The 14098-nt window shown below is 44.9% G+C and overlaps 1 long non-coding RNA gene across 1 annotated transcript in view; it reads left to right on the forward strand.

Moving 5' to 3' along the window:
• LOC310691175 overlaps nucleotides 1-13397 on the forward strand; it is a 471343-nt gene extending 457946 nt beyond the window's left edge. The window contains exon 3 of the long non-coding RNA XR_014518369.1: nucleotides 13346-13397. This is a non-coding gene — a long non-coding RNA (uncharacterized lncRNA). The remainder of the gene's footprint in view (nucleotides 1-13345) is intronic.
• Nucleotides 13398-14098: the final 701 nt, after the last annotated feature.

Consider the following 14098-nt stretch of genomic DNA (forward strand, 5'->3'; position numbering starts at 1 on the left):
TACAGGGAGCTGTTTAGTCACACCCACTAAGCATAACTAAATCCCAGCTGCTGCCCAACAGAGGTTAACAGAATGAACAGAAGGCACAGCTGCTTCTGCAGCCCTGTTGCAGATTGCATCTGGGGTGGAAGTCAGAGGTGCAGGCAAATGGATGCTGCAGCCGGGACCTAGAGCAATGATTGGGTTTAGATCAGGCCTGTGATGGCAGTGAACCCAGGTGAGGAACCAACACACTGCGTGGCGAGTTCCCTCCCCCCCCCCCAGTGGAAATAATGACACATGACACAATTATTAAGGTTAATGGGCTAAATAAGGCCACAACTTTATTGGTTACAGGTGATGAGCGGTATTGGCTTAGGCATTGGTCCTAACCGACTATATTTGACTTCAGCCTGGCCACTTGAAGTCCAGGAAGGGTTAACCACCAGTAGGGGAAGCACATCAAGTAGGAACTCCCCCGGGGTCACCGATTGGGGGTGTGCCTTAGGCCCTCCCCTCCATAGGCTTTGGACAGGGCCACACACCCCGGAATCCTTTATCGGACTACCCTTCAATATATGGGGCAGGTGATGGCACTACCTCCCCTCCAAATCAGCTGGAGGATAGGCAGAGGTTGGCTTATCTTGATGAGGGGATGCTTCTGCTCAATGCTAATAAAAAGCCCCAGCCCAGTGCAAAGTGGGAGTTGGATTGCACCCTAGACCTCTCCCTCCCACCCCACCAAGAGGACGGAAAATGTTTTCTAAAAATTGACAGCCTGGAAACAGATGGAGAGATGCAGCGTGTTCCTGAAGCCTCATTTGTACCCTTTAGGCTCCGGGCCAGCAAAGCATCAGCTAAGATGGAAAAACAGCCTTCATATTTCACCACCACCTTGGGATTGCTCTGTTCATGGAATGAAAGAGGATCAGTTGGTTGAGGTGCAGCTGAGCTCATTCCATGCTTACCGCGCCTGCTTGGGGTAATTTATCCCCTCCTGTATTGTATTGTATTAGTAATAAGCATAATTTTCGAGCAACAGAAAGCAGGCCACAGCCCAAAGGCTTTCAGTCCTATCAACAGCCTATCATGCTGATATATCTCTTTAACTATTTCTATAATGCTACTTACGGTAAGCAAGGACAGTTAGTTTGGCCTTCCTGGAAGTGGGCTTAAACACATCCTTCATATTATAGATCAGCATGCTTCCGTTCAGAAAGATTTGTTTCAGGATGGTTACGTTCTCCCTCCAATGTCAAAGGAAGTATGCCTCTGAATGCCAGTTCCTGATGATTGGAAGCAAGGAGAGTGCTGTTGTGCTCAGGGCCTGCTTACAGGCTTCACATAGGTGTGTGATCGGTCCCTGTGAGTGCAGCATGTCGCACTAGATTGACAAAATGGAAATATGCAATCCCTGTCACACACAAACCCTGAAGCATCACTTGAAGGGGTCATGTACAGTGCTACCTCGGGTTACATACGCTTCAGGTTACAGACTCTGCTAACCCAGAAATAGTGCTTCAGGTTAAGAACTTTGCTTCAGGATAAGAACAGAAATCGTGCTCTGGCGGCATGGTGGCAGCAAGAGGCCCCATTAGCTAAAGTGGTGCCTCAGGTTAAGAACAGTTTCAGGTTAAGAACAGACCTCTGGAACGAATTAAGTACGTAACCAGAGGTACCACTGTATTGTGTTTTTAATATTTGGTTGGGAGCACCCAAAGTGGCTGGGGAAACCCAGCCAGATGGGTGGGGTATAAATTACAACAACAACAACAACAACAACAACAACAACAACAACAACAACAACAACAACAACAACAACAACAACAATAGAATTGTGCATTGCTTTGTAACGATTTGTTGGGTCTCTGGACTGTAATAAAGATTGATTGATTGATAATAATTTATTATTTATACCCTGCCCATCTGGCTGGGTTTCCCCAGCCACTCTGGGCGGCTTCCAACAAAATATTAAAACACAACAGTCTATTAAACATTAAAAGCTTCCCTAAACAGGGCTGCCTTCAGATGTCTTCTAAAAGTCTGGTGGTTGTTTTTCTCTTTGACATCTGGTGGGAGGGCATTCCATAGGGCGGGCGCCACTACCGAGAAGGCCCCCTGCCTGGTTCCCTGTAACTTGGCTTCTCGCAGTGAGAGAACTGCCAGAAGGCCCTCGGAGCTAGACCTCAGTGCCTGGGCTGAACGATGGGGGTGGAGACGCTCCTTCAGGTATACTGGACCGAGGCAGTTTAGGGCTTTAAAGGTCAGCACCAACACTTTGAATTTTGCTCGGAAACGTACTGGGAGCCAGTGTACGTCTTTCAAGACTTCTTCTTCTTCTTCTTCTTCTTCTTCTTCTTCTTCTTCTTCTTCTTCTTCTTCTTCTTCTTCTTCTTCTTTGATGGCTTTCAATGAGTTCTTGTGAGATCTCAATGGAAGCCACCACTGCTGCAGCCACCACAGGCTAGCCCTGTGTAAAGCTGTATCAAAACTGCATATATGGCAGCCTCTGTGGTGAATCCTTAACCCAGATTTTTTGAAAGGAGCACTGGATTGGCTTTGCTGGGAAATTTGCACACTCTCATGTCTTGGTGATTCCTCTCTACTTCCTGGTGACCAGCAATGACCCACCTGCTGAGAAGCTAGCCTGTCCCACCTGATGAGCCATTTCTGATCCGATGGTCCCAGGGAGGACCCCCCAAAGTCCAAATGAACTTTCAGGTCTTCCTCACCATGGCAGGGGCTGGTGACTCACCCTTGGAAGACGTGCCACAGAAAGTCCCACCACTGTTACTCTTCTACGATCAGTGCTCTGATGGCAGAGAGGAGCAAAAAGCAACATTCCGCCACCACCTTCTGCCCTGCTGGTGCAAGTCCAGTAGAGCTTTGGGTTTGATGGTTCATCCACCACAGCAGCTTCTCACCAGATTGCTCTGGAAGGTACTACAAGACTTATTATTCTTATTATTTCATTCAAGAACATAGGCCCCATTGAACTTAATGCAATTGACTTCCATAAAATGTGTAGAAGATCAGGCTGCAAGGCTTTGAAGAAATCTGAAAGCCAAGATGACTCTGTGCATGGCAAGGAGCCTGTGGCTAGAGAGGGGAGGAGTTTTGATCCAATTCACATTTAAAAGAAATACTTTCAAATTTGCACTTTATGGAACAATATGTGAACCGTTCCACAGCCTTTCTCTGAAATTCACATTTATTTGAATTTTGCGGTACAGTTCGCCAACCAACCCCTGCTTACGAAAATGAATATTTTCAAGGAAAGTGTGCATGCAAATAAACACACGAGTGGATTTTTTTAAATGCATCATATTAGGAGAAATTCCTTGCAAAATTTGTTGGTCAAAACTACATTTAAAGAGCATTTGTTGCGTGAAACTCACACTAAAATGCTGAAGAATTAGCATCATTTTTTTAAAAAGAAAGAAAGAAAAGAAAAACACATTGGTGCAGAAATGTGCACAGCTGATTCTGAGACTGGGAGAACAAAAGAGAATCTAAGAGAACCAAAAATGGACAGATCCTTTTATCACCTACCTGTGGCTGCTCCCTTCATTTTCCTTGTATAGACAAATACAGTGCCTGTCATATGCGGCATACATATTGCTGCACGATTTTATAAGGTGCTGTATAATGCATTGCACAGAGGCATTCAGCAGCTGAAATGACGCACGTGAATAATAGGCAAGGATGAGGAAAAAGTACATTGGTTGGTTGCATCGGTTGTATATTCTGCCCTCGTGTGTCCCATGTATCTGATGGAGAAATAGCTGGCGTTCATTATGTGTCCTGTGTCTGACCCTCATTCTGTTCTGCCTGCGTAAAAACGACCCAGCTTGAGACTGACCAATGCTGTAAAGACCCAGCTGTCCATTCTGAATTGGGCTTGAATGCAGCTTGTTTGTAGCTGAAGACTGGTTAATCTATTATATTTGCCTTTTCCCCTTGGGCTGGCCTGAAAAGATCCTGGCATAAAGCAACATTCAAAGGACATGAGGTCCTCGTTTTCTTTTCCAGCGGGGAACTGCGTAAGGTGATTCGAATCATCTGAAAACCCGCCTTTTACAGTGTTTGGCTCCCGGTGTGATCAGATATACAACAATAAACAACAACAACGAAGGCTTTGTGTGTGTCCTTTTTGTCCCAGGCAAAGGCAGAATTGGCCTCCCAACTGGCGTCTGGAGTCAGGAGGTAACTAGATCACATCTCTGACCTCCAAAACAGGACTGTTTCCAGGCCTGCCTGCTCCTCGTTGGCAAAATGTAATAAAAACACGTCGCCTCGGGAGCCAATTCTCCCAATAAAAAAAGCCATTGAGCGCTGTAATAGCAAAGCTAATCAGGAGCACTGCGTGGAGGTGGGGTGAGAGTGGGAAGTAAGATTTCAAAGGATTTCTGAGAAAGAGGCCCTGGCTGATACAAAAGCAGACTTGAAGAGTAGCATAGGGCAATGAGTATAATTGAATATCTTCCTGGCAGAGGGCATGGCAGGCATCCCCCTCGGATGCAATTACAGAAGATGACATCTTTCGTATGAATCATACTTTACAGCCTCATTTGTAAGGGTTTTCCCTCTCTCTTCCCCCTCCCCCACTTCCCCTTGTTTGTAACAGCAGCAGAACAGTTCAGGGGATAATATAACTAGGGTAGGCTGCTTTTCGACAGGTCAAAAAAGAGTAATTGGTCAACGGACAGATCAACATGCTCAAATAACTTCTGGGCACTTAAAGCACGAATGCTATGCAAATGGAAGCCAGACAAAACAGGCAGAGAGCACAGAAAGGTTGTTTTCTGCTGCTCCAGAGAAGCGGACACGGAGCAATGGATCCAAACTACAAGAAAGAAGATTCCACCTAAACATTAGGAAGAACTTCCTGACAGTAAGAGCTGTTTGACAGTGGAATTTGCTGCCAAGGAGTGTGGTGGAGTCTCCTTCTTTGGAGGTCTTTAAGCAGAGGCTTGACAACCATATGTCAGGAGTGCTCTGATGGTGTTTCCTGCTTGGCAGGGGGTTGGACTCAATGGCCCTTGTGGTCTCTTCCAACTCTATGATTCTATGATTCTATGATTCCCTGAACTGCGACCCAGTTGTTTTATAGAATGCTAATTGCGTGGACAGGCGGAGTCCCCAGATCCCGAGCGTTCCCCCCCGTCATGTGTAATAACGACTCAAGACAACGTGCTATGGGATTAAATTGGCCACAACTTTATTAAATTTCAAATGTGGGTAGACCTTGGCTCAGGCATTGGTCGTTCTCCCTCCCCAGTCCCCGGCCGGGGACCTAGGGAGCTTCAGGGTTATCCAGTGTGGGGGGGGGGATGGGCCGGCTCTGGAGAACATATGTTCAAGCAAAGATAGCCGCCCCCGTTACGCCGCCGCCGCAGGGGAGAGCAATGATGACCTTTCGGTGTACGGTCAAAGCCTCCCTTCAGAAACCCCTTTAACGGGGAACCCTGGTATCGCCGCCACAAAGAGGAAGATGGACTAAAGGATTCCGCCCAAGGCCTGATACCGCCAAAGTTGTGACGTTTTGCTACGGGAAAGGCGAAACCTGCCAATGCAGGGAAATTCCTTTCCGGCCATTTAACAGTGACCTTATTGTAGCAGCGCCCGCATACCTGTGAAGAAAAGTTAACCTGCAAAACCTATGAAGAAAAGTTAAGCTGCAAAAGAAGACTGAGGGTGGGTAGGGTGGGAGAAGCTCTGGAGCCAAGTGAGGATTCCCAGGTAAGATCCTCCCTCTATTGTGTGGGCAGGTAATCCCTCCCCCTACCTGGCCTGGTCTCCTTGGCAACGCTTCCCCCAGGTGGGATTGGACAACTGACTGAGGTAGGCGGGGACCTCCAGGTATCCCACCTGAGGGAAGGCAAAGCCAAGCCTATGCTGATGGGGCCACTCCAGATCCAGGGGCTGCGTGCGTCCACGCAAAGGGCGCCCCCCCGTTTTAAGCGGGGAGCGGTCATTATAGAATTACAGAAATGGTTTTATTGGCTTCCGTTTACTGACTTGGTAATTTCCTCTGTGTGCGTGTGTGTGACAGAGGCACCAAGTTGTGCCCAACATTGGCGGGGGGGGGGGCGTCTCATGTGTGTGACGTCACATGCATGTCATGTGCATGTGATTCAAACGTGTCATGCCATCACACAATTGTAGCAGACCTCCCAAGTGTCTGTGTGGTGTCTCCAAATGCTTTGCAGCCCAGGGCAACCTTCAGCCAGACAGTGCCAAGCCATGTAACATCTTCCAAGGCAGTGGAGGACAGCAAGGGGAGAAGAGAAGGGGGAGGGAGGGAGGAGCAGGCAGGTGAGGAATGGCTTGGCCGCCTCTGCCCCCCCCCCCCCGGGCTAGGGGGGCTCAGCCCTATACCAATGGACATTGGGGGATGAATACATGTATCTCATTGTACATTGATTTGGCAGCTGTCAGGGAATGGTTTGGATCTGAAGATTGGGGAATGCAGTCACAGGCAGATCAGCTTCTATCAGAAGAGGAGGGGGAGAATACACACACACACACCCTGCCTTGCCTCCAGCATTTTCAGAAGCAGAGAGACAGGCAGACACAGGAGCTGAACAGATTAGGGAGGAGCTACCCAGCTACGAGCTCCTTCATGGATTATGGTGGTGGAGGAGACTCTTGAGAGAGCCAGTGTGCTGTAGTGGTTAAGAGCGGTAGTCTCGTAATCTGGTGAACCGGGTTCATGTCTCCACTCCTCCACATGCAGCTGCTGGGTGACCTTGGGCTAGTCACACTTCTCTGAAGTCTCTCAGCCTCACTCACCTCACAGAGTGTTTGTTGTGGGCGAGGAAGGGAAAGGAGAATGTTAGCTGCTTTGAGACACCTTAGGGTAGTGATAAAGCAGGATATCAAATCCAAACTTTTCTTCTTCCCATGGACTGCAAGAAGATCAAACCTATCCATTCTGAAGGAAATCAGCCCTGAGTGCTCACTGGAAGGACAGATCCTGAAGCTGAGGCTCCAATACTTTGGCCATCTCATGAGAAGAGAAGACTCCCTGGAAAAGACCGTGATGTTGGGAAAGATTGAGGGTACAAGGAGAAGGGGACGACAGAGGACGAGATGGTTGGACAGTGTTCTCGAAACTACCAGCATGAGTTTGACCAAACTGCGGGAGGCAGTGGAAGACAGCAGTGCCTGGCATGCTCTGGTCCATGGGTCACAAAGAGTCGGACACTACTAATTGACTAAACGGCTAAACCCAGCTACGAGATAATGACAAGGGATGCAGAAGGGAGGGGGCAGCTGGGAGACACATCAGTTGAGAGTGTGGGGGAAACCCCTTTCCCACGGACTCAGAGGTCCGAACGTATCAGAGAACAAAGGAGGTGAGAGGGGGAGGAACTTCCCATTGGCACACTCCTTGCTGCAGAAGTAGGACGTCGGATTCAGACTAGGCAGAGAGCTGTGTATTTTGTGATCGCAACATGAAGCTGTAATAAAAGGACTATAAATCTATCAACTGCTTGTTAATTCTTATCTGTGACGTTACCAAAGTGAGGGGAGGACTCTCCGAGCAACATTTTGTTGTGAAGGAGTTTATAAACCTTCAGACAAAATAAAATAAATCACTATTAGCAAAAATGTGACACAAGTGTTGCTTTTCAGTTGTGGCTACAGCAGAGGGCAAAGGATCGTTGCCCTCAAATTAGATGTGCACAGGCTAATAGCTGCAGGCTGGGGAGCAAGGAACCCAATTTTCTATCCTTGTTATCATCCGTGTCTTCATGTCTTTCATTTGTCACACACACACACACACACACACACACACACACACACAAATCACAGTTGAATGAGTATGGATGGATGGATCTGATTTCTTTCAGTTTCTCATAGCTCTAATCATAAATTCAATTTATTCAGATTTCTGCATCAGTTAAAAAAATTTTTTTATGCCACCCTGAAAATTCATGAGCACTTTAGTATACATTTCTTCAAGCACCCCCCTCCCACAATATTACACATTTTCAGTAACATATGCATCTGCCCCCCCCCCCCCGTTTCCCCTTAGCGTTCACATTTTTGTACTTGTTACTTGATTGGAGAACTGCATTGCACAATTTGGAAGAGTGCAAGTTGTAAAGAACAGCCACGTTCCGTGTGATTTGTGAAAGAGCAAACAAGGAATTTTCACATTAAAATGCCAGCTGAACCAATTCTCTCTCCCATCCCTTTCAGAGTTTGCTTGCCCTTCCTTAAACATGTTAAATCATGATAGTGAACTTTTATAAATCCTCCTTCAAAAGCAGTAGCTGTGTTAACCTAAGTCACTGGAGGAAGGCATATCAGCAGGAAACATTTACGATGTAAGTTAATGTCAGTGTTAACTGAAATAACTTGTGTGTTACAGCAACTGTGTGTATGTGTAGACAAGTGGGACCTCTGCTTATATATGTCCCACTCCACCCCACCCCATACATCTGTTGGATAAATGAGAAGACTCCTAATAAAATAAAGCATAGAGAAATATCATGTGGATATGTGCCATACTCTCAGAAGAATTTTGGGTTAGCAAAGCAATGAATAAATTACTAGAAAACATATAGTCGGGGACTTTCAAATTCCATCTTCTCCTTTAGAGAATTTCATGCCCTCTAGGGTAAATTTCTCTGAATAACAGAAAGATTCCCTTAAGAAAAAAGGAGACTCAGAATGATGTATATAAACTGTCTGAATGCACCGTCGGCTATTAAAGATGGCGAGGGATGAAACAACAGACTGGAAATCTCCCAGTAGTTACTTGGGTTCAAACTACATGTTACATTCGGTCTTATGATTGGTTCCCCCAAGATGTTTTCCCTTGGGGGCAGAATGCAATTTGTAGGAGGGATTTTGATAGGAAAAACAACACACCAGGAAAGATATGAACACTTGTTTGCTCCCCTCTGCAAGCTTTCTGTTTTGGATGGTAAATAAAAAAAGAATAAATCTGCAATTCCCTTAGAGCTTGGGTGGAGAATCTTTTTCACCCCAAAGGTGAAAGGGGGCAAGTGTCAGTGGTGGGTGGGGCCAGAGACAATAGTGGGTGGAGCAATGGATATAATTGTTAGCTTTTGTACAGTAGGCTTCTGCAATGAACTGGCTGGGCACAGAAGAATGGTGGGAGGCACCAGCTGGGGAACCCCCCAAGGGAAGAAGGTTCAGAGTGGTGGGACAACGATGAGTGGTCAGTGGGAAAAGAGCGAGAAGCCTGGGAGGAGGCAGTGTTGGCAGCTGAAGAAGTAGCAGGGTTTAGTGAGCAGGGAGAGTCTGTGGCAGAGAGAGGTCCGGAATCAGAAGCAGAGGCAGAAGCAGGAGAGGAGGAAAGTTAAGAGGCAGAAATGAGTCGAGCTGGTGAAGAGAAGTCAGGGTGTCTCTCCCTCCTGCTGCAACAATCTCCTCTCCCCTCTGGTTTCCCAGGACCAAAAGCGGTATGAAGAGGGAGGAGCACAGACAGGCATAGTTCCAGATTGCTTCGGAAGGACCTGGGGTGGGGGGAGGTTTGGGCAACTGTGGGAAGGCAGAGATCTTCAACCTCCACAATGGCTTCATAGGAGCAAGACTTACCAGAGTTGCTGTGCTCATTAGGCCTGGCACCCTTGAGCAGGCTTTGTTTCTTCTAATAAAGAGTTAACGTCACGTACTCCGTGTGATTTATTGCTGGCTGGCTCCCTGACAGCTAGTTTTTGTTTTTTTTAAAAATAATATTTATTAAACTTTTCCAGACAATAAAAATTACAAAATTGTAGATAAGAAAGTAAAAAAAACATAACAATAGTAAAAGAGAGAGAAAAAAATACAAAATAGACAATAAAGAAGAAAATTAAGAAAAAGAAAGAAAAACAGTCAATACTTTCATGTCATATCTTTCATTTACTTATTTCCTGACCTCCTCACACCCCCTTCTCTGTATTCTAGTTCACATAGTTAGTTCAGCATATCCTTACCCTCTATCATTTATCTTTATTTATTATCTTAACCTTTTATAACTATATATTTCCAACCATTGTCAATCCGCATTTACATATTCTTATTTGTCTTTTTACCAATACCGCTTATTTTCAGTCCAACATCCCTTCAACATTCATTAATTTTACAGTATTTCTGCAGGTAGTCTTTAAATTTCTTCCAGTCTTCTTCCACCGCCTCTTCTCCCTGATCTCGGATTCTGCCAGTCATTTCTGCCAGTTCCATGTATTCCATCACCTTCATCTGCCATTCTTCCAGTGTGGGTAAATCTTGTGTCTTCCAGTACTTTGCAATCAATATTCTTGCTGCTGTTGTTGCATACATAAAAAAAGTTCTGTCCTTCTTTGGCACCAATTGGCCAACTATGCCCAAGTTTTTACACACACACACACACACACACACACACACACACACACACACCACTCTCTGCCCTCTATCCAGGTAACCGAGAGGTATTACCTTGAGGTTCAAGGACACATTCCAGGGAGGCAGAAATTCTCGAGGGTGGTGTGAAGCAGGGTTTGTGACTGAGGAGGAGGTGTGGCCTACAAGGGTGAGCCTCTGAGGACAGCATTCACACCTTGAGGCTGAGGTTCTCCACCCCTGCTTAAGGAAAAGGTTTCCACAACTATCTCAAGTAGCTTGACCCTGAAGGATTTGCCATGTGGAAGTTGATAGAGCTACTGCTTAGAGCAGAGCAATCATTGGATTCCTGCAAACACTGTTGTCAAAAACCTTTGAAAACAACAACCAGAGAAGCCAAACTTACCAGAGTCATGCCAGTGTTCCATGGTAGAGCATCAACTCTTCATGCAAAACTTCCCAGGTAAAATCCCAGGTATCTCCAGGTGTATCTGTGAGTCACTCTTGCCCTAGAAATCCATTCCCAACCATGGCTAGAATTACTGAGCTAGATGGATCGCTTGATCTGATTGTGTACAACGCAGTTTCCTATGTTCCAAGGCATGATTGGTAAACAATTTTTGGCCTATGGCATACCCTCCAACATTTCTCTGATGAAAATAGGGACATCCTATTCCATAATAATAATAATAATAATAATAATAATAATAATAATAATAATAATTTTATTATTTATACCCTGCCCATCTGTGCTACAGCCACTCCAGGTGGCTTCCAACATATATAAAAACATAATAAAACTTATATTAAAAAATAATAATTGTCCAGTAGCACCTTAGAGACCAAGTAAGTTTGTTCTTGGTATGAGCTTTCGTGTGCATGCACACTTCTTCAGATACTAAACAAGATAAAAAATATTTTATTTCAGATAATAAAACTATACAGGACTGCCTTCAGATATCTTCTAAAGGTTGTATAGTTACTTATCTCCCTGGCTCGGGAGTCACATAACTCCCTCCAACATTTTTTCGATGAAAATCGGGACGTCCTAAGGAAAAGTGGGACAGCTTCTGTAAATCTGGGACTGTCCCTGGAAAATAGGGACACTTGGAGGGTCTGCTATGGGCTGTCTAAGGGTATAGTTACACGTGGTTTTTATTGCACTAGTTTTACTGATTATACTGGTGGCAATTTTGTTTTGATTTCTACTGTCCCTTTCACACTGCCGTACCTGTTTTTTTGCATGCTATACCACCACGAAGTGTTAAATGTCATTCATAGCACAGTCATGGTGAATCTGAGCTCCTTGGGTATTTAATCCAGTCATTGCAAATGATAAGTCAAAAGACAATGAATAAAGTAGAACACAAAGTGGAATCTGTAACATTTACAAGAAGAATATGCTAAAAATCAATGTGGGGGGGGGGAGGAAATGTCTGACTTGACCACAGTGGATGTAATGATGGATGCTTTGAAGTCTTTCGGTCAGAAATAGCAAAGGGACCCCCGCTGAGACTGAGCCTATTAAAGAAATTGGTATTAAAAATGAAACTGGAAACACCTGTGGACAGCAAAGGAAGAGTTAGGAAACTTGGACTTGAAGAGAATAACAACGAGAAGGAAAGGCTGTCAAATTCCACTCCTGTGGTTTAAAATGTGGGGTCGCCACTTGGCAGGTTTTAAATCCAAGTGGCCTTTTCATTCACCTCTGAGCCATTTGAATACCGCTCCCTTTGAATACCGCTTCTTTTGAATATTTTTCAGCTTTCAGTGTGAAGGCATTCTAAGATTTCCACTTTATTATTGAGGAGTTCACTACCTCCTTCAGACATGGAGCAGACAGGGGAAAGGGCATGTAAATTCACCCCACTCAACGTGATGCCCTTCAGAGACTATTGGACTACAACTCCCATCAGTCTCAGCTAGCATGGGCAATGGTCAAGGATGATGAGAGTTGCATTTCCTACAATTTGTGGAAGGGACTGTGGTGACTACTCTTGGATTAGGTAAAGATGCTCTGCGTTATCCTTAATGTTTGCAAAGGGATCCATTTCAAACAACCCATCTCTTAATAATAATAATAATAATAATAATAATAATAATAATAATAATAATCCAATAATATTCCAAATAGAAGAATGCTGCTAATATATTTTTGTGGCTCTGAATTTCATATATTATCCTATGACATGCTGTTTTATACTGATACTATGCAATTGCTATGTGTGCAGGATGTCTCCATATTACATATTATTCCTCTTGTTGATTAACTGGTATTTTTTTACAGATTCAGTTACTCCTGGAGTGCCATTCTTAATCTAGTTGAAGTTTATAGGAATATATGAATGTATCCCTAGATACTTTGAAATTATCCCTTGAAAGAAATTAGCATTAGTTTAATTACTTGCATAATTTGGAGATGGTAGGACCCTTAGGACTTTGCTCAAGGAAGAATTCTTAATGGTAGGTATTTCTAAGCTATTTATAAAGAATGGCTTTAAGATTCCTGTTTGCACACTGGTGATTCTCAGTGCTATTTTATTTCTTACTTGTTTGTTGACTTGTCTCCGTTCAAAGCTGAGAAGCAGTCAAAGGTTCCCCCCTTTTTTCTTCCCATAAACTGTATTAAATTACTATTGAAACAAATCAACTAAGTAATAGATCTAATAATAAAAGGCATCCAGAAAATATTAATGTCTTATCCCAAAGAACTATAGACAATGGAACAATGACAGTAGACTCTTTAAGGATGCTTGAAGAATGACAAATTCCAGTAGGATCTGACTTGGAAAACACCCCTTGGGCTAAGGCACATATTCAAATTCAGTTGCCCCTAAACCTTCTCACTTCTTGAATTTTCCAGTATGCTTATTGGCTCAAAAATGCATTACAAATTTATATACTTAGATAGATATAGATATGTGTGCATTAAAATATAAAATGAATTTAGAAATGCTTTTAGTTTCATTGGAGAAATGTTGGAGGGTATGTGCATATTTTGAGAGAAAGTATGTGGGCAGAGACAGTGGCGTAGTGTGGGGGGTGCAGGGGGGGCCGGCCGCACCGGGCGCAACACCTGGGGGTTAGGGTTAGGGGGCGCAAATCCACGGGTTAGGGGGCGCAAATTACTTGCCTTGCCCCGGGTGCTGACAACCCACGCTACGCCACTGGGCAGAGAAATCCAACCATCACCACCACTCTGCTGGGCTGGAGCCTCTCTGCTGCACCAGTCTAGGACCTGCCATGGTGAAGACCACCACCATCTTCTTCCCTCACCAGCGTGAGCAGCAGGGTTGCAGGATTTGACCGGCCAATGTATCTGCTCAGTTCCAATCTTTCCACTGACTCACTTCTTCCTCTCCTCGTAGGTGGCAGTGACTGAGAGACCAGTCATGACCCCAGTGTCAGACTCCCCAAATTCTGGGGATGAGGCCAAGAATTTGGAGTGGGAAAGATTGTCCTCTCCCTAGGGCCAGCCCCAGATGTACACAACTAACCAGGAACATTTGCTCAAGAGGAGCCCATTGTGCTAGTGTCTCTCCAGTCAGAGGATGTCATGGTTCTTCTCAGATGCAGGCGATCCCAGTTCAGAAGCTGTAATGGATCCTCAGTTTCCCCTGCTCCATCAACTGCTAAAACAGAGAGGGCATCTTGAAATGAAGAGGCTCATCTCACCAAAGGCAGAGCTAGCTCGTTAGAAAGCTGCAGTTCCTATTTAAGGCTTGATCAGAAGATTGCTTCTGAGCTCTGCTGTTATGAAGTCTCCAGCCTGAAC

Source organism: Podarcis liolepis, assembly GCF_965112155.1.
Source record: "Podarcis liolepis genome assembly, chromosome: 1".
NCBI classification, from domain to species: domain Eukaryota; kingdom Metazoa; phylum Chordata; class Lepidosauria; order Squamata; family Lacertidae; genus Podarcis; species Podarcis liolepis.